The sequence below is a fragment of the Alnus glutinosa genome, chromosome 1 (assembly GCF_958979055.1).
Source record: "Alnus glutinosa chromosome 1, dhAlnGlut1.1, whole genome shotgun sequence".
Lineage (NCBI taxonomy): Eukaryota > Viridiplantae > Streptophyta > Magnoliopsida > Fagales > Betulaceae > Alnus > Alnus glutinosa.
The window spans coordinates 20,526,657-20,546,873 of record NC_084886.1 but is presented as its reverse complement, the minus strand read 5'-3'; the positions used below and the strand labels follow the sequence as shown (position 1 = coordinate 20,546,873).

The window sequence follows — 20,217 nt, the reverse complement described above, 5'->3', positions numbered from 1 at the left end:
GGCAAATTTTTTTTTCTTTTTTTTTTTTTCATTTTTCCAAAAAAAAAAAAAAACCGCAATATATTGCTATGTTTTTTTACCCAAAAATATCACAAAAATATTAGGACAACATTTGAAATTTACCATAAACACAAAATCAAATTACGCAAATCAATAATTATAAGTCCAACACGACAATAGATTATGTACTAATAAACGTTATTGTTACTAACAAATTTAAATTATACAAAATATCTACAAATCTTATGGCCGCCCCTGCAGATCACGAGTTCCCATACCGAGCGTGTACTCGCCAACAGGCGATTGCTGTGCGAGTGATGGTGTAGCGGACGATGGTGTTCCGACGGGGGAGTGCTGACTCAGCTGTCGTCCAATAGGCGAAAACGGACCTATCGTTGTTGCATTAACTGCAAGTAATGAAAACAATTTAAAATTTTGATTATATGCATATCAAGTCCATAACATTGATTAAAAATAAGCAGTTTACACAATATTAATCATACCTGCAGATGCACTGCTAACAAACGATGTACTATCACCATTTGGAGGTGGAGACTGCTGAGCACTCGGGCTCGCATGTGATACTCCCATGGAGGTGAGCACAGCCTCGAGTTGTCGCAGGCGTTGCTCCAAGGCGTCATTCCTCTGGGTCTTAGCCTGTAGCAATGTCTCCATTGTCGCCATCCTGCTGTCATGTATGGAGCAGCCCCGCACTACAAAAAAAATGTCCATTCTTGGCATTTTTTAAATGCCAGGAATGCATCAATAAATGCCAAGAAACAAGTTCCTGACATTTGATTCCTGGCAGTTGCATCTACCACAATTGCAGTGTCTGGAAATGTATAGTTACTGGCATATGTGATATATGCCAGAATATCTTGGCACAAGAATTATTGCCAGTAATGAACCAACAAGCGCCAGGAAATAATTCCTGGCGCATTGTTGCACCCTCTGGCACTCCTGGCGCATGCCCATGCGCCAATGAATTTGAAACTCCTGTGCAGGAGTTTCAAATTCATGTGCCAAAAATTTATAATTTTTATTTAATTAATATTAATTTGTATTAATTTTGTAGAACCGGAATTTTTAAAAACTCTAAAATCAGTTTCTAAAGCACCAAAATCCTTATAAACAAAGAATTAAACATCATACACAAATCCTAATAAACTACGTACTTAAACATATTATAATATACAAATTCATAAACAAGAAAGTACTCATTGCATGTCATTCAAAAAAGTCTTCATTTAATATCTTTGTCATTCACTGCTTAACAATATCCCCCAAAATAATGAACATATTACAAAAATCCTGATAAACATATTACATCATACACTATCCCTTGTCATGCAGTCTTCCAAAACTATCCTGAAAAATCAAAAAATCAGTAAGATCATTCTGCTGTAAATGAACAATTTCTGTTAGCGACAGCACAATCTCACAATGTTCATTCAACAACCTGTACAATAGTTCAATCAACAGCGGTGGTGATCCTCTCAAATTGTAAATTCCACCAACTCCTGTAGGGCTGCCACCTAACATTGCATGTGAAGTAGCATCATCTATCAAAAGCAATTGGAGAAGTTGAAGATATATTATATTTGCAACTTATGCACATTTTTCTACATTAAATGGGAGTCAATGATAACAAGCTCACAATCAACCCTGAGCAAGAAAGACAAGAATAGAGTTTAAGGGGGCACTAGCATGAGTCATTAGTGGTTTTGTTTCCTTCTTTATTTCTTTGATAAATGAGATAACAAACTGTTATTTAGAAAGCAAAATAGGTCTAAGCTTTAGAGCGATACAAATATTTCCTGCAATTCAAATACTTATCAGGACTATATTGCTGTTTGCATCTTCTGACAGTGTGAATATGCTATGCTCTATTACAATTATGGTTTATCGATATGTATGGCACTACTCTCTTCTATCAAGTATGGTATAATGTAGAAACAAAAGCAAAAGACAAGCATGACAGTGAAATCAGATTTCTTTGCTAGCTCTTGAAGAAATATTACTATTTCTCTAAGAATATATGCAGCATATATATATATTCACGGCCCAGATACAAGCTAATACTTTGATTTACTGCTTAATTGTCTTAAGGTGCAACAAGTAATTTGAACAGTATCCTAAAGGCTTAGTTAGTTTGTCTCATATGGATTTATTTTCCTCCAAAATTTGCAACTAAACATTATGTTTCATGCATATCATGCTACTGTTTTCCCAAAGCTAGCCTACAAAACAAGAAAGGGAACTCACAAGGCTTCACATTAATTTTAACAACTGATATATGTATAGAAAATCATAGCACAATGGAGAAGGAAATTAACCCATTAAAACTTAGCACTTTCTAGATAGCAAGTAAACAACAAATTTGCAACTACTTGAGGAAAAATGACTTACATGGTATAGATGGATCAAGAAAAGGCACAGGGTGGATTCCATTTCCATGAGCCATAAATGGGGGTACAATAGGAGCATGTCGATAAGAAGAAATCTCCAAATCCTAAAACAACAAAAATTTATCTTCTTTTTTTAATGAAACAAGTTTAATTTCATTCCAAAGGAAAGCAGGAAAAGATCCTGAACAAAGAGCAAGCAGATAGAGTAGCTTCCAACTAACAAAAAGTAGAACCCAAGCATCTTGAAAATGCAACAAAAAGGGCAAATATTTTGTTTTTTTATAACCAATACATGTACCACTAACTACTCTGAATCAAGGATTCATGTGGGGAAAATCCTGCTGAGTGCACAGATTCTTCTTAGCCTCTGAATCTTCAACCTTCAAGAAGAAACTAGAGTCAATGTAATGAATGTAATTCCTAGTATAAAATATATGAGTCTCCATTTCCTACCACAGACTTCTCAGCATCTTTCATAAATAGAATGAAAGGGGAGCTTCTACTTTCTCTAGTTACAACTTGGGAAAAATATATTATTAAGTCATCAAGCAGATGATGAAAAACAGCACAAAATAGGGTGATAAAAAACTACCTCAAACAAAGTGTTAATAAGTAACTTGTCCAAGTCTTCCGAGCCCGTGTCCAAACGAAGATCAGTAACTGTGTGTGTGTGTGAGAGAGAGAGAGAGAGAGAGAGATTCAATATAGAGCAATCACCCCTAAAATAACCAACATCATACACAAATCCTGATAAACTAATTACTTAAACATATTCTGGAAAACAAATTCATAAACAATAAAGTCATTGTCATCCAAAAAACCCACAAAATTCTTCTTCCTAATCATCCACTCCATCATCTTCTTTCTCACCATCCACTCCATCATTGTCACAACCTGCGTTGGTGACACATTCGGGGAGATTCGAGAGAATAGGTCGATAATCAAAGTCAAAGTTTGGCTGACTGACCATCTACATAGAGCAAATATTTTGATCATAATATGAAGGAAAAAAAAAAGTATTCATTATATATGCTAAAGACAATGTTATCTATATACTGATGGGAGCGAATTCTGAAACGCAGCTTTAAATTCCTCAAATTCCTTGATAAACTGAGCATAGTTAACATATTGTGGATAGTTAGATGGGACTTGTGGTGCAGAAGAGGATGTGGCCTTAGAGTCAAATGCATGCCTAATGCCCAATCCGCGTACGCGTCCAGGCCTTTCTTTGCCAAATACTTGTCCATATGCGTCATTTGGATCCCAATCTATACAACCATGTGTGAGCATTCGTGTCGATGCAGACAATTTTGACATAATCTCCTTCATTAGTGCCTATAAAAAGATAAACGGATTAGCAAATCCCTGGTTTGTCATGTCACCTCCTTCTATGACACCAATTTAAAAAACCTCAAACAACCATTAAAAAACCAAAAAATTGGAAAAAGAGCAATTATACCAACAAAATAAATCAAACACATACGATTTTATCCCCCGCCTCTGCTGTCACAGGAGTGCCATCCTTGTGTGTGTGAGTTTCAATAAATAACGAGCTTCTGTTAGGGCCTTTCCCTGATCCTGACTCCTACATATTACGAATTCAAAAACATACATTCAAAATAAATTTTGTTAAAGGCCATCTAATGCAAGCACCCACACAATATCTCTTTCAATGCGTACCTATTCAAAATATAGCTTAGCTAAGCTCTTTGACCCATATGTGTGTAGAATGTTTTGCTTGTCCCGACGTTCCTTATTTTGAAGGGCTTTCCTCTACATATTTTCAATAAAATAGTGAGATACATAAGCGTTACAAATGTTGGGATGTTAATAAAGATACGTTGTTACCTGCACTTTGGGATCACACCAATGTCGAACTTCAGCTTCAAAATCAACAAGGTTGCTAATGTATTGCGGATCAGTCGTGGCAATAACATGCTCTGCAGACTCACCTGGCTGGATGTTCAATGACTTCTTAAGTTCGTATTTGTACTCCCTCCTCCTTTTTGACAATTCCGAGTATGCATGTTTTTTTACAACTTCTAGTGGAAGATTCGTCTCAAACTTAAACTTCCTCTACATCGAAGTTATAACCACAACGGTGTCAGTACTATCTTTCCAACAAATAGTGATAGTAGATATAATTAACAAAGACAACTAAATGAAGCAAATCTATATATAAATTCATTTTCTCACGTGAATAATTTCCCACATTGCTTCTTTTTTGTCAATTGGCACAGACCTCCAGTCATTGGGGATTAGAGGGCATAAGCTAGCTGTTCTCACAATGGAAGAACAAAAGCCAGGGAACTTCTCGCTACCCACTCCAACTACCTGACCGTCATTATTCATTAGAATGACAATCCGCAGTTCACCACGTAATTGCCAAACATTTTTGGCTCCACCTACACTACATGTATCACGAATTCCATTCTCATCTGTAATTTAAACAGAACTTATGTTAAAAACAAATTGTTAAAATATAAGTAAACCAAACTATTAAATCATAAACAAATTGCATACCAATAGTCATGACCACCCCCCTTTTGTAAGTCGTTTGTTGGGCCTTCAGGGTGCTTTGAGATGGCCACTCTTGAAGGTCATGTGTTGTGGGGGATGACTGTGCATGAAGTCCAGTGATGGGTGCGGGTGAATCTTGTGTCTCCCGATCAGGTGATTGGGTCTCGTCATCGGTGCCTATTGGTTGGTGCAGCGGTACAGAAACTTTTGAATTGATCAAACGTCTATATTTACGAGGCGCCATTTATACCTGTAGACATGAAAACACCTGTTAGCAGTGAAACCAACAAAATAATAGGATTAACACATTAAAAAACATTGTCAAAGTATGAACAAAATTTATCACATATTGAAATATGTTAACACTATATTTACCTAAGTATTTTAACTGAAAGTATTTCCTATTTGAACCACCGTAGAATTATCTACTATTGTTCCTTCTATATCATTTCGAACCAACTCATAATTATCAAATTCTTCTGCATGCGTATCTTGGATCTGAAGGTCGAAAGGCTCGCACTCACGATAAGTGTCATCAGTATCTTCATTTGATTCCCCCTGACCGACGTCGTACACATCTCTTGCTTTTGTATGAACTACGGCAACCCAATTTGGGTTCCTATCGTCCGTAACATAATATACTTGTGTTGCTTGATAAGACAATATGAACGGATCATCAGCGACATTGTCACCAACGTGTATTAGGTGAGTGAAATTCACAAGGATTAAACCATATTCATCCTTCATCCATCCCCTACCCCGTGTTACATCCGCCCAGTTAGACTTGAATAACACGTATCGTGATCCATCGTAATACTGCACCTCAAATATGCGAGTTAGCAAGCCGTAGTATGTCGGGCCATCTATACCGAGTACACTAACTCCACTATTTTGGGTTGTCTTTCCTTGATCGTTCTCAATAGTACGAAACAAATTTCCATTGCTGACATATCGCTTAAATTCTGATGCTGTTCTTAGAGGCCCTATGGCATGCCACTTTAACTTTTCCCCTAATTCATTTAAGCGGAGCTCGTCCATTTGTTGAACCTGAGATATGGGTGTCACATCATTAGAGTGAATATAATTTCACAAAAGGTAGGCAATAAATTTACCATGTGTATCACCGTGCAACATAACACTTACATAGTCCTTAAACCAATATGGAAATTCTTCAATATGCTTCTTATTCAAATCCTCTATCGTTACGCTTTCCATATCGCTTGAACGACTTAGTGCATCAACGTGAAGCCTGCATATTTCACCTATTAACGTCAGCATTTCAGTCATATAATCTAAACAATATTTTACTCGTGATATTAAAATTGCAACTCACGTGCGATATGGAGCGAACATATCGATGTTTAAAAGGATATATCTATGTGCCTGATTCAATGTAGTGTCGTCAAGTTCGACAGTACGAACCGCCCCTCTAGAGTCGTCCAACTGTCTAGGTGGCCGGTTGTGAACCGTTGTCACGTTTTCCAAATACCGTGAACAATATGTTAGTTGTTCATCTGTTATATACCCTTCTGCAATAGACCCTTCTGGTGCAGCTTTGTTACGAACATTTATCTTGAATCGATGTAGACACTAATACATATTACATAAAAGTGTGTAATCGAGTACTATGGAGTATAAAAGAACTTATATTGAATGAATTGTGTCGTACCTCTCAATAGGATACATCCAACGATAGTGAACGGGTCCACCTAACTTACATTCACGAACCAAATGTATGACAACATGCACCATCACTGTGAAAAATCCTGGCGGAAAGATTCTTTCCATATCACACAAAATGAATGAGATTCGACCTTCAAGGCGATCCAAATCCTCTAATCGCAATGTTTTGCAACAAATCTCTCTGAATAAAGAAGACAACTCTATTAAAGGTTTTATAACCTTCCTTGGCAATGTTCCACGCAGTGCAATTGGCATGAGTTGTTGCATGATGATGTGACTATCATGACTTTTTAAACCCTTAATACAACGTTCCTTAAGTTTCACACAACGTGTTACATTTGAAGCATACCCATCTGGCACTTTCACATTTGCCAATATCGCCAAGAAGTCATATTTCTCCTTATTAGACATTGTGAAGCATGCGGCCGGTAAAATTGTTTTGTTAGGGCTAGTTCGGACAGGGTGTAGTTCACCTCTCAAACCCATCTCTTCTAAGTCAAGACGTGCCTCGTAGTTATCCTTTGTCTTACCTTTCATGCCCAACAATGTGCCTATAATATTGTCAAGAACATTTTTCTCTATGTGCATAACATCAAGATTGTGACGCAACAAATTATCTTTCCAATAAGGCAATGTAAAAAATATACTCCTCTTCTTCCACTTTACTGGCCCCACCGTAGAAGCTCGACGGCTCCCTCTCTTTTGCCCTACACAAGGTTGATCTTCAACAAATCCAACTCCTCCTAACTGTGACATGATCTCTTCTCCATTTAACACAATAGGTGGAGGATCCAATTCTTGGGTACCATCAAACAATTTCTTATCCTTTCGGAACCTATGATTCATTGGCAACCATCGCCTGTGCCCCATATAGGCAAATTTAAGTCCATTTCTTAAGCGTTTCGCCCGGGTATTATGCATACAACATGGACATGCAGCGCGCCCTTTCGTACTCCACCCAGACAAGTCACCATATGCAGGAAAATCATTTATTGTCCACATCAAGGCCGCACGCATAGTAAAGTAACCCTTTGTGGCTACATCATAAGTTTGTACTCCGACATCCCATAATTCCTTCAGTTCTGATATTAGTGGCTCTAGGTATACATCTATTTTCATTCCAGGTACACTTGGGCCTGGGATAATCAAGGATAACATAATAGAAGCTTGTTTCATGCTCATCCACGGGGGTAAGTTGTACGGTACCAACATTACCGGCCAAGTACTATAAGAATTGCTCATATTAACCGAAAGGATTAAATCCGTCTGACGCTAAGCCAAGCCTGACATTGCGTGGGTCAATCGCAAATTCTGGGTACCTCTCATCAAATGTCTTCCAGGATTCACCATCGGCTGGATGCCGTAGTACCCCATCCTTGGTGCGCTGATCATAGTGCCATTTCATGTGTGAAGCAGTCTTCGTTGACATAAACAACCTTTGTAACCTTGGAATCAAAGGAAACCACCTCAATACATTCGCCGGTTTTCTTTTTGATTTTTGTGACGAATCATCATCCAACCTCATGGTCTGCTTCCACTTTGACGCTTTGCATTTTGTACATCTTTCTAAATTCTCGTTGTCCTTCCAAAACAGCATACAACCATTGCGACATGCAGGGATCTTCTCGTATCCCAACCCCAAGTCCCTCATGTATTTTTTGGCCTGATATGTGTCTTTAGGCAGCTTTGCATCTTTTGGAACAATTCCTTTAAGAAACCCCAGCAATTTTGAGAACGATGTGTCACTCCATCCACTTTCACACTTCAAATTGAATAGCCCAATAGTAGCACTAAATATACTGTGATCAGTGCATCCGGACCACAGCGGCTCGTTTGCTTCTTTCAACAACTCGAATAACTTTTTAGCTTCCTCAGTGCATTCTTCATCATGTTCTTCTGCTACATTATCGTCTTCCACACCCATCTGAGACCCATCTTCATCTACCCGAATATCTTGCATGGGGAAAGTATCATGCAAGAGGGATTGCATCCCACTGTCGCCTTCATGAATTGGGTCCATATTGACTGGAGCGTTACTAACTTGATCAGCAACGGTTAACAGTTGTTCTCCATGCATGAACCATGTTGTGTAACTCTGCATAAACCCTCCTTTTCCCAATACCAGATGGTTGTATACATCACTAGAAGGTAGTGTCTTCTGAAAATAACACTTATTACACGGGCAAACTAATCTCCCAGGTGTATTTGTGTTTTCTAGTGCAAACTCAATAAAGCGTAACACACCATTCCTATACTTGGGATCAAACCTAGGCATTGTGATCCAACTCTTGTCCATCACTAAACTGCACTATAAATTAAAATAACTATGAATTTTCAATCATTATTAGAACAAAGATGTATAATTAGAACAAATGGATGTCTAATATTATGACTAGAGATATTTCTCTTAACTATATATTATGACTTTTAAGAAAAACATAAGAACAATATTAATGCCTAAGGAAAAAAGAGAAGCCATAATCTTCAAGGTGATTAACAAAAGCCATATAATTTTAAGGCCAGACAATATAAAAAGAGAAAGTAGAAATTAAATGAAATGATAGCTACAATGTCTATGAAACTAGTGTCATCTCGTTATATGGAAACTAATAGATAAGTTATTCACTGGGAAAAAAAATAAAAAACCAAAATTCTCTTAAAAAATGAAGGTTAATTAACTTATATATACACTGAAAGTGCATGTTCATAAACTAAGCTGAGTAATTACTGAAATTAATTCATAGATTTCCTTAGAGGCATGCTGCACCCAGTTTTTGTGTTAGTTTGATCTAACATTGCAGATTTCCTAAGAGATGAGAGGACTAATATTTGACTAAGCTGATTAACAAATCTAATATTGCAGATTTAGTAAAATTAATGTACAGATTTCCTTAAAAGCATGCTGCACCCACTTTTTGTGTTAGTTTGATCTAACATTGCATATTTCCTAAGAGATGAGAGGCCTAGTATTTGACTAAGCTGAATAACTAAACTAATATTGTAGATTTATTGAGTTTTAGATACATATTATATTATATATCACAATAGCACCAAATGGACCCAAGTACATCCCATAACTATAAAAGATTACTCTGTTGAATATTTGTTCATTTATGTGTTTTTATACTATTAAACCAAACTAAATATCTGTTAAAAACACACAAATAAAAATAGGAGACTAATAAAACCATAAAAGAACATAATGGAATAACCAAATGGACCCACCAAGTACAACCCATAACTAGAATAGATTACTTTGTCCAATATTTGTTCCATTATGTGTTTTTATACTGGCTAATTTGTTCTAGCACTTATTACAGTGTCTCATATCCATTTGTGTCCACTTTCTCTTCCTGAAAGAACCCCGAATTTTGCTTGAACTCTTGCTGTATTAGTTTTTGTTTGTTTGTTTTTGTAAAAAGTGCATTGCATAAATTAAAATAAAAAAAAAAAACAATAATACAAAAAGATGACAAGAAATAAACTTAACATCTAAGAATAAGCCAAATAAATCACGGATTCAATAATTTGATGACATGAAAAGGGCAGTTGAAAATGATGATTTTTTAGGTGATCTAATAAATGGGCTGTCCAAACAGTATGTGATTTATAATTTTACTTCAACTCTTGCTGAAAATCCACCAAGTATGAATTTTCAACTCTTGTCCATCACTAAAGTTTTTGTTTTTTTGCTCTGTTCTGATACTTTTTTTACTGTGCACCAATGGGGCTTTCAAAAAAAAAAAAAAAGAAGAAGCTAAAAATTGATCTAAATTCTGAACGGCTTGAAGAAAAAAAATTGACAGACTAAAATAACTAGTGTAAGAAGAATGACAATTTGATGGCTTGAACTTGCTTCAGACTTTTGAGTTTTGTTCAATAAATCAACTACAACTAGAACATTGAGTTGATTTCCAAAAAAAAATAAAAAATGAAACATTGAGTGCCTTTTGCCTTTTTGACTTTGTTGGCAGATTATAATAGATAAAGATAAATATCTTAAGTTGGTAACAAATAGTGATGTGTTAAAGCAAAAAAAAAATAAAAAGAAAAAGAAAAAGGGAGCAACGTACTGAGCAGGCTTCAAAGGCAGGTTTTGGACTTTTGTTTATTTATTTAAACGACTCGTTTTGGAGAACAATAGGAGACACTGTATCGTCTTCTTCTACCTTCATCTAACCTAAAAGCTGAAACTAACAGAAAAAAAAAAAAAAAAAAAAAAAAAAAAAAAAAACCAAAATCAAAGCAAACACCCGTATATATACAGAACAAACACCCAATCTATGTAAACCCAAAACAAACTATACAACGAAATCATGTCCAAATGCCAAGCAACAGGGACTATAACCCCTTTTGTTCTAATGTTTATAAAACATGTGAATCTTCTATGTATAACGAAAAATTAACCAAAACAAACGAACCCAATCCAAACGAAAATATAGGGGTTTTCACAAATGAGCTAGCCTCCAACAATTATTACACCTAATTGAACTAAAATCCACTACATTCACTAAACAAATTCAACCGTATTCTCTAAAAGAAAAAAAACAAGAATCCATGCACAGAAAATTGAAGCTAAAGAAACACACCTAATGATTAGAGGGAGGCGAGCTGGTGGGCTGGCGGCGTCGATCAACGATGGTGGAGCAGATTTCAGGAGGAGATTTGTGAGAGAGCAGTAGAGAAATTTTTTTGTGAGAGACAGATATATACATTTATAGAAGAAAACTCATATATACTTGATCGAGAGAGAGAGAGAGAGAGAGAGAGAGAGAGAGAGAGAGAGAGAGAGATAGAGAGAGATCGAGGTCTTGCACGTTTGCGCGTGTTTATCCCCCCAAAAAAAAAAAACCAAACTTGATAAGGAAGCAATTGTTTTTCAGCGTCCCGCGCGATTTTCCCCCCTTGGGGAAAAATGATTTCCTGGCACATACTCATATGCTAGGAAAGAGACTACCACTATATTCTGGCAATTCTTATTTCATTAATGGCATAAGAATTTATGCTAGGATTTTTAATAAAATTTACTGGCATATTTTAAATATGCTAGCAACCTTTTGCAAAGCTGGCGTTTTTTATAAACACCAGCATTTAAAATGCCATTAATGAAAATTTTTTTTGTAGTGCCGAGATGTGCACTGGGATGATCCTCCTTGTGAGCGAGCCTGGTATGAGAAACACGTCCCACGTATGGGAGTAACGTTCGGGCCAACCTGCCAAACCCTCCCCACGTACTTAAGCCTCCCCAACGCCTGTTCGTACACGTCGTTCGGTGCCCAACACACCGTATCTTCTGACACGCTCTGAGTAGCGACAGGATCACTGGATAAATTCTGTGTCATCCTCTCCTGTACTTCGTGAACATAAAATACACATGTAGTCAATAAATAATTTATCACACGCATAACTTAGAAATATTAGTAAAATAGATCAGTAGCATACACATAGGACCCGTGTATGTTTGTTCGGGTGAATGCCGTCCTTCCTAGTGTGCGTCTTCACGAACGACTCCGCTAGAGTGGGGGCTGTGCCAGAAGTAGTTTCCTGTCGCCATCAAATTGAAATAAATAACAAACAGCAATATTAATTTTTAAAAGAAGAATTATATACTAATATTATAAAATCTACATATATATGTTCATACCTCATCATAATTAAATCTGGCATAGCTTTTCGATCCCAAGCAATGGGGGAGGTTGTTCTGTTCCCGCATCCGCTTCATCTGTTCACTAGTCACCTACACAGTAAACATTTCATAATATTTAAACATTGACACATTTAAAATAGTAATAAACCTAATTAAACAGTTATTGAAAATTCACCATTATAGTAATACAATCAAAGACCTACATACCCTTTTCTGCTCAGTGCACCAATCCCTTAGCAAGTTCTCCCCATCTGTTGAGTCATACTTGTCAAAAAATTTGTCCGGCACGCTTGCTCGTATAATTTCGGGCGTGTCACCCTTTCGAATATGTAGCTCTTTTTTAAATGAGGCCTTCCACGAACGGTGCTTGCGTCCAATATGAGCTTACCCCTCGTGTTGCGCCTTGTGCAAATCTACAGATACTAGCAGATAAAACTCCTCCTACACATGCAATTTAAACATTAATTTTATAAGTTCAACAAAAAACATAACCCTGAGTTAAAATTTAAAAATAAATAAATAAATTAATGTAAAATGCCAATGTATATTGAAACATCTTTCATAAACATACCATCAACCCGTCCCCCGAGGAAGGCTGCTGGTCGTCGTCTGATAATAGCATATCATGTGGGCTATCGAGGGGCGAGTGATCGGGACCCAACGTTGTGAAGTCCCCCCCTCATGGGGCATCTGACTCTCCCAAGAAAGCGACACCTGGCTCTCCCCCAGAGTCGGGCATCAAGCTCTGTCCTGGTGCCGACATCTATCTCACCCTCGTGGCCGGCATTTGCCACGGCCTCGGTTGTGACAGCGAAAACCTATCATCCTGCGTCTCATTATCAGATCCACATGGCGCAGGTCCAGACTAGGGGTACGGAATGTACGGCATGTGTGCCTAACTATGTTGGCTAAGCCCATCATGACCCTCTCGTACCCACCATCGAGTTACATGACCCAGTGAGGTGATCACTAGCTGCGAGAACGACGGCTCCTCTGAATATGGAGAACAAGAATATCCAGTGGAGCCGGTCTGCCTATGATCTGACATGGCCATCCCCGCAGTACCCGGCAATAATGGTCTATAAGCGTCATCTGGGTGGTGTGTCCATGGCGCTGTATAAAGTGACCCTTGGGCTGTGGACGTGGTCGTGGAGGGCACGGGTGGGCGTGGTGCCCTGTGTGCACAAGGAGGGGGTCTCTGGTCCATCGAAACCTGCGAACAAATTTTAAAAAATTATTAAACACGTTAAAAGTATAACTACCCAATTATATATTAGTAAGGAACATACAAATTATACAATGTGATTCATGCAAATTAGACAATGATCTCATTAATTATATACTATGTGTCACAAATTAAAAATGTGTATTGAATTTTAGCAAATTGTACCAGCAATTAATATAGCACTCATCCAACGGGAGCTTCGATCGGATCTATGTCGGGCCTATCATGCTCGAATTCATCATTCATATCATGTAGGTCAGTAGTGGCTAATACGAGCGGCACGCACTCGTGATAGGTAGCACCTACATCATACCTCCCTTCCCCTTATCCAACGTCATACACGTTTCGCGATTTTGTCCTCATGGCACAAACTCAATCAGGGTTCTTTCCATCTTTGACGTAAAATAATTGGTCTACCTGAGATGTCAGCACGTAAGGATCATCAGTAATCAGTTCTCCCCTGTGGACGAGGGGATTGAAGTTGACAAACACTAGGCCATAATCGTCTATTCTAAATCCCCTGTCTAACGTGAGGTTTGCCCAATTGCACTTGAATAGTACGTACTTAGTCTGGTCATAGTACTCAACCTCAACTATATCAGTTAACTGCCTGTAGTACATTTCGCCTTCAACGGTTGGCACACATACGCCGTTGTTTTGAGTCCTCCTTCCCACATCATGGGTAAGTGTGCGAAACAGTTTGCCATTGACCACGTACCTGTTATACTTTACTGCTGTCTCCTTCAACCCTCTAGAGTGCATAACCAATTTATGGCCCAATTCCTCCCTACGTTGATTGTCCAGTCCATCAACCTATGTGTGTATTACAAATATTAAACACCACATTGGTTAATTACGGCATGCAAATCCTATCTTAAATATGTACTGAACACGCAGTATATATACTATATAATGAAATACCACTATTTCCTTACATATGCACGGTAACATTAGCAGAATTGCTCATGATGTTGGGCTTTAATAAGAGCGTCCGCAATGCGAACCCTAGTGCATGATCGCCTAAGCGTGTCCTTGTGCATCCTACAATCAGCGGATATAATTATGCACTAATTACTATTAATAATTGTATTTTAATCCTGTTAAATATGTAAACACTACTTACATCCGTAAATGAAGGAACTCATCGGAGTTGAACACAATATAACGATGAATGATGAGTGCCAAATATTGTGTATTTGGACCCCTTGATTTGCACTAGTTAGACCTTTAGCCTTGTTATTTTCTAATGTTTTGGTTAGTTTTTGTGTTTTCTGTTTCTGTAGGACAATAAGAGAGGAATGACAAATTTCATAAGGAAATAGCTGGAAATTCGGAGACCCTGACAAGTCGATCGATCGAACTTAAAATTCGATCGATCGAATATTTGCCCGAAGTCGATCGATCGAAATAAAAGTAGATCGATCGAAATTTCCCAGAAACTGCTTTTGCAGAGTGCGCCAGAACGCCCAATCAGAAACCAAAAAGCAGTCCTCCCTCTGATTTCCGCTGCAGAACACGCTGGTTTCGTGTTTGGGGTTGTCTCTAGCAGCAGAGGAACCCTAGAGGAGGGTAGAGGAGTCATTTCTTGCCCTAGCTCTCTTCTATAAAAGCCATAGCCATGCCCCTTGTTGAGAAAAGAGTAGAGAGAGTAGGAGAGGAAAGAATAGAGCAGAAACTCTGTAGATAGGTTTAATTTCGTGCTTCTTGTAGTGTAATTCAATAGTTTATTTTCAGATACTTTCTCTTTGTAGAGCTTTTTCTTTCATTTCCATGGTTGTTCATCATTTTCTTATGGTGTTCTTAGTCATGGAAGGCTAGTAACCTCAACTAGGGTTGAGGATGAAACCTTTCCATTGATGACACTCACAATCTTGCTGTACCACTTGCACATTTAATGATATATCATATTAGTTGTTCAAGTTCCATTCATTTAAAGCTTTATCTTTTGCAATGAATGTGGTTAGTGGTGGATAGAGGACATTTTATGTGTTTCAACCGACTAATACATTGTTTTATCGGTTTGAATGATGATATCCATTGTGATTGAATGATACATTGGATGTTTTGATTTCAATCGGTACTCTTTGTGATTTGTCAATGTGTTGGATTCATTTAATGGTTCTTGGGTTTATGGTTAAGAGACTTGAATAACACCCTAAGCTTAATGTTCTTTGGGTGTTCAAGTGGAATCCAAGAGTGTGAGTTGTAGGATTTGGTTTGGTGGATTCCTTATCCTTAGTTCATTTTAATTTGCATATTTCATTACAATCTCTTTTATTTAGTCTTTTGTTCTTCAACAATTTCTCAAACCTTTGGAACTAGGTTAAAATGGGGTTAATCAAGCAAGACACTAATATTTGACCATTTCCCTGTGGATTCGACCTTGCACTTGCACACACTATATTGCAAACGATTCGTGCGCTTGCGAGTACTATTTAAAACACACATCAAGTTCTTGGCGCCATTGCCGGGGAAATCGGTTCAAAAATTGGTTTTTGTTTGATTGATTTTGTTTTTCTACTAGTTAGATAGATTTTTGTTTCATTTTTACTGTTGTTTAGCTTCTGTTCTGCATTCTAAGTCTTTCCTTTGTTTTTCCCGGATCTGTTCTGCAGCTTCTGCAACTTACTGGGTGCCCTGAAGAATCGATCGATCGAAAATAAATTCGATCGATCGACTTTCGATCGGTTGACTTAGAATCTGCACTATAAAAAGACGATCGATCGACAATATATTCGATCGATCGACTTTCGATCGATCGAAATATACTTCGATCGAACGACTTTCTGCACAGCAGCAACTCGGAACTAGGTGAGTATCTCTGTTCCAGTACTTTTTTTTATCCATTTTGTTCACATTTTGTTCATTTTTGTTTCTGTTTAATAGTATTTTGCTGCTTGTTTAATTTCCTTTTAGTTCATTATAACTTAGTTCAAATTCTGTTTAGTTTGTGTTTTATACTATCCTCAATTTGCTGTATTTTGTTCCAAAAAAAAAAGAGAAGAGATTTTCTGTTTTGTTTCTGTTTCTATTCTTGGACCTGCAAATTTTGAATATTCGATCGATCGAATATTAGTTCGATCGATCGACCATTACATTCGATCGATCGACCTCAACTCAGAAGGCAGCTCCTGGATAAGATCAGTAGCAGAAAATTTTTACCAAAAATTCTTTTTGATCCCAACTTGTAAGTATTCCTGTCTTTACTTTTACTGCTGTCTTGGTGTAAATTGTATGCATTTGTGTTAGTCTTTACAGTTTATCTTAGTTGTGTTATTTTTCTTTGATAAAAAAAAAAAAAAAAAAAAAAAAAAGAGAAAATATTTTGCTAGTATGGGTTTGCTTAGCAATCTAAGGGCAATGACAAGGTAAATTCTGGCAAGGATTGGTCTTGGGATTTAAGTGTGTCCATTGTGACCCCCCTCACCTACTTGGGAATTAGCCTAGATTGTACTTTGGAGAACTTTGTTCCCTATTAGCAAATTGTTTTCTTTATTTTTGGTTTGTTTGTTTCTTTTTCTTTTGGTTAAACATTTGTGTATGTTTGGTGTATGCTTGGTAGAAGATCATTGAACTTAGACTCGACATCGTTAGATCCCGAAATTGAAAGAACTCTTAGGAGAAATCTTAGAAATTCTGTTGAGATGGGAGATAACATGCATGCAAATGAAAATGAGAGGAATCGGGGAGAAAACGTGGATCATACTAGAACACTTAGGGATTTGTTTGCACCCGTTGCAACAAATTCTCCTTCATGTATCGTGTTACCCCCAACCAATGCCACTCATTTTGACCTCAAGCCTCATGTCATTCAACTCCTACCCGCATTCCATGGCTTAGACCTCGAAAATCCTTATAGCCATGTGAAGAAATTCAAGGACATCTGTGCCACCTTCAAATTTCAAAATTTTTCTGAAGAGTCTGTGCATCTTAGGCTATTTCCTTTCTCACTCCATGATAAGGCCAAAGCATGGTTGGATTCAAACATGCCTGGTTCCATCACTTCTTGGGAGAACTTGTTAAACAAGTTTTACAACAAATTCTTCCCTATGTCCAAAGTCAATGAGTGTAGGAAGGAGATAAGCTCATTTACTCAAGAAGAAGATGAGAAATTTTCTGAGAGTTGGGAGAGATTTCAAGATATGCTGATTAAGTGCCCTCCACATGGATACGAAAAATGGAGACTGGTGCAATTTTTCTATCAAGGATTAACTCAATCCAATCGTAGCATGATCGAGTCAATGAACGGAGGCGCATTTCTAAGTTTGACGGGAGAAGAGGCATATAGGACCTTAGATCAGTTATCCGACAATTCCCAACAGTGGGATTTTTCAAGCTGTCGAGATAAAGCTGCTCGCATTCAGAAGAAGGGAGGCATCTATGAGGTTAAGGAGGACATAGAATTAAAAATGAAGATAGATGCCCTTACCAAAAAGGTCGAAGCCCTAGTTGTTAGCAAATCCATGAATGCTGCCAACCTATTCCATGTTGACTGTTGTTCCATCTGTGCTAGTCCCTTGCACTTAGCACAGACTTGCCCATCATTACCAGCTTTTGTCGAATCACCAATGGAGCAAGTGAACGCTTTCAACGACTATCGAAAGCAAGCCAGTGGACCTTTCTCCGAATCGTACAATCCAGGGTGGCGGAACCACCCTAACTTTTCTTGGAAGCAAAACCAGCCCATGGCTCAAGGGGGAGCTCCTCACCAATCTCATACTCAATACCCCCCTGGATTTCATCAGCCAGTTCACCATCAAAGCCGTCCAGCCCAGCCAGCACCATCATACCAAAACCCTACTCAAGCCCCTGCCTCTTCTTCACAATCTTCGTTGGAAGACACTCTTAAGGCCTTCATCCAGATTACCGGCCAATCCATCAATGAAGTGAAGAATGCTACCACGGTGAACACTCAAGCTATTGCCAAGATGGAGACCCAGATCGGGGAAATTGCTAGTCACTTGGGGGAGAGAGAGAAGGGAAAGCTCCCTAGTCAGCCTGTGCCGAATCCAAAGTTGCAGTTCCATGAGGGAAGTTCATCAAATGCAGTGCATGGGCAGGAGCATGTGCAAGCCGTTGTCACCCTTAGATCAGGGAAACAAGTGGACAACCAAGTGGTTCAACCAGAAGAGAACCCTGCTGCACAAGGAGAACAAGGAAGCAGGAGCGTCGAGAAGAGAGATGCCGAGCCATCTACATTAGCTCCGACCATAGAGACTCCTCCTCCTAGGCCGTTTATACCTAGGGCGCCTTACCCTGATAGACTTCTCGCGCCCAAGAAAGGAGGAACATTCGAGGACATTCGGGAGGTATTCAAACAAGTGCAGATCAACATTCCATTCTTGGATGCCATCCAACAAGTGCCGTCTTACGCCAAGTTCTTAAAGGACTTAATCATCGTCAAGCGGAGGAACAATGTCCCGAGGAAAGTTTGTTTGACCGAGCAAGTCAGCTCAATCCTCCAATATAGGCTGCCCATCAAATACAAGGACCCTGGATGTCCTACCATCTCTTGCACAATAGGAGTCAGCCACATTGAGAAGGCCCTGCTTGACCTTGGAGCCAGTGTCAATCTCCTACCCTATTCAGTTTACCTGCAATTAGGATTAGGAGAATTGAAGCCCACCTCTATGACATTGCAATTGGCTGATCGGTCAGTGAAGATACCACGGGGAATAGTGGAGGATGTTTTGATTAAGGTGGATAAGTTTTACTTCCCCGTGGATTTCATAGTGCTTGACACCGAGCCGGTACAGAACGTTGGAGTTCAGATACCAGTAATCCTAGGGTGACCATTCTTAGCTACGGCTAACGCCCTGATCAACTGTAGGACGGGGGTAATGAAGATCTCTTTCGGCAACATGACGGTAGAGCTGAACATTTTCAACATCAGCAAACAGCCGAGGGAGTGCGATGAGATCAACAATGTCTGCTTGATAGAGGAAATCTTGGAGGAAAGCATTGAAGAATCAAGCATACAAGACCCCCTGGAAGCATGCCTTGCTCAATTTGGAGAGGATCTGGACTTGGATGTACTACTTGAGCAAGCAAATGCTGTTTTGGAGTTTGCTCCTCAGGAGAGCAAAAAGGAAGAGGAGGCAGCAGTACCTGAGCCTCCAAAGAAGGAACTTAAGCCCTTACCGGACAATCTCAAGTATAAGTTCCTCGGTCCAACAGAGACTTTGCCTGTAATCATAGCTTCAGATCTTCACACCGCTCAGGAGGAGAGGTTGTTAGATGTCTTGAGGGAGCATAAGGAAGCTATAGGCTGGACCATTGAAGACATTAAGGGAATCAGCCCCTCGGTGGTGATGCATAGGATACACTTGGAGGAAGACACCAAGCCATCGAGGGAGCCACAGAGAAGGCTCAACCCGACCATGCAAGAAGTCGTCAGAGGGGAAGTCATCAAGTTGTTGGATGCTGGCATCATCTACCCTATCTCTGACAGCAAATGGGTGAGCCCCATTCATGTCGTGCCCAAGCGAGCTGGAGTTACAGTCGTGCAGAACAAGGAAGGCGAGTTGGTTCCAACTCGAGTACAGTCTGGATGGAGAGTCTGCATCAACTACCGCAAGCTGAACACCGCCACCAGGAAAGATCACTTTCCTCTTTCGTTCATTGATCAAATGGTGGAGCGTTTGGCTGGGAATGAGTATTATTGCTTTTTGGACGGTTATTCTGGATATAACCAGGTCCCTGTGGACCCTGAAGACCACGAGAAGACGACCTTC

General features: G+C 38.9%; 1 long non-coding RNA gene across 2 annotated transcripts; it reads right to left on the bottom strand.

Moving 5' to 3' along the window:
- Positions 1–1,227: 1,227 nt before the first annotated feature.
- LOC133863027 (uncharacterized) lies at positions 1,228–11,373 on the bottom strand. Of its 2 annotated transcripts, XR_009899351.1 has the most exons (5): positions 11,201–11,373; positions 2,707–2,788; positions 2,410–2,512; positions 1,460–1,535; positions 1,228–1,368 (listed from the first exon to the last, which is right to left on the bottom strand). It is a non-coding gene; the product is annotated as an uncharacterized LOC133863027 (long non-coding RNA). The 2 variants fall into 2 exon arrangements; XR_009899350.1 differs by having other exon boundaries at positions 2,410–2,788.
- Between the last annotated feature and the right edge of the window lie 8,844 nt (positions 11,374–20,217).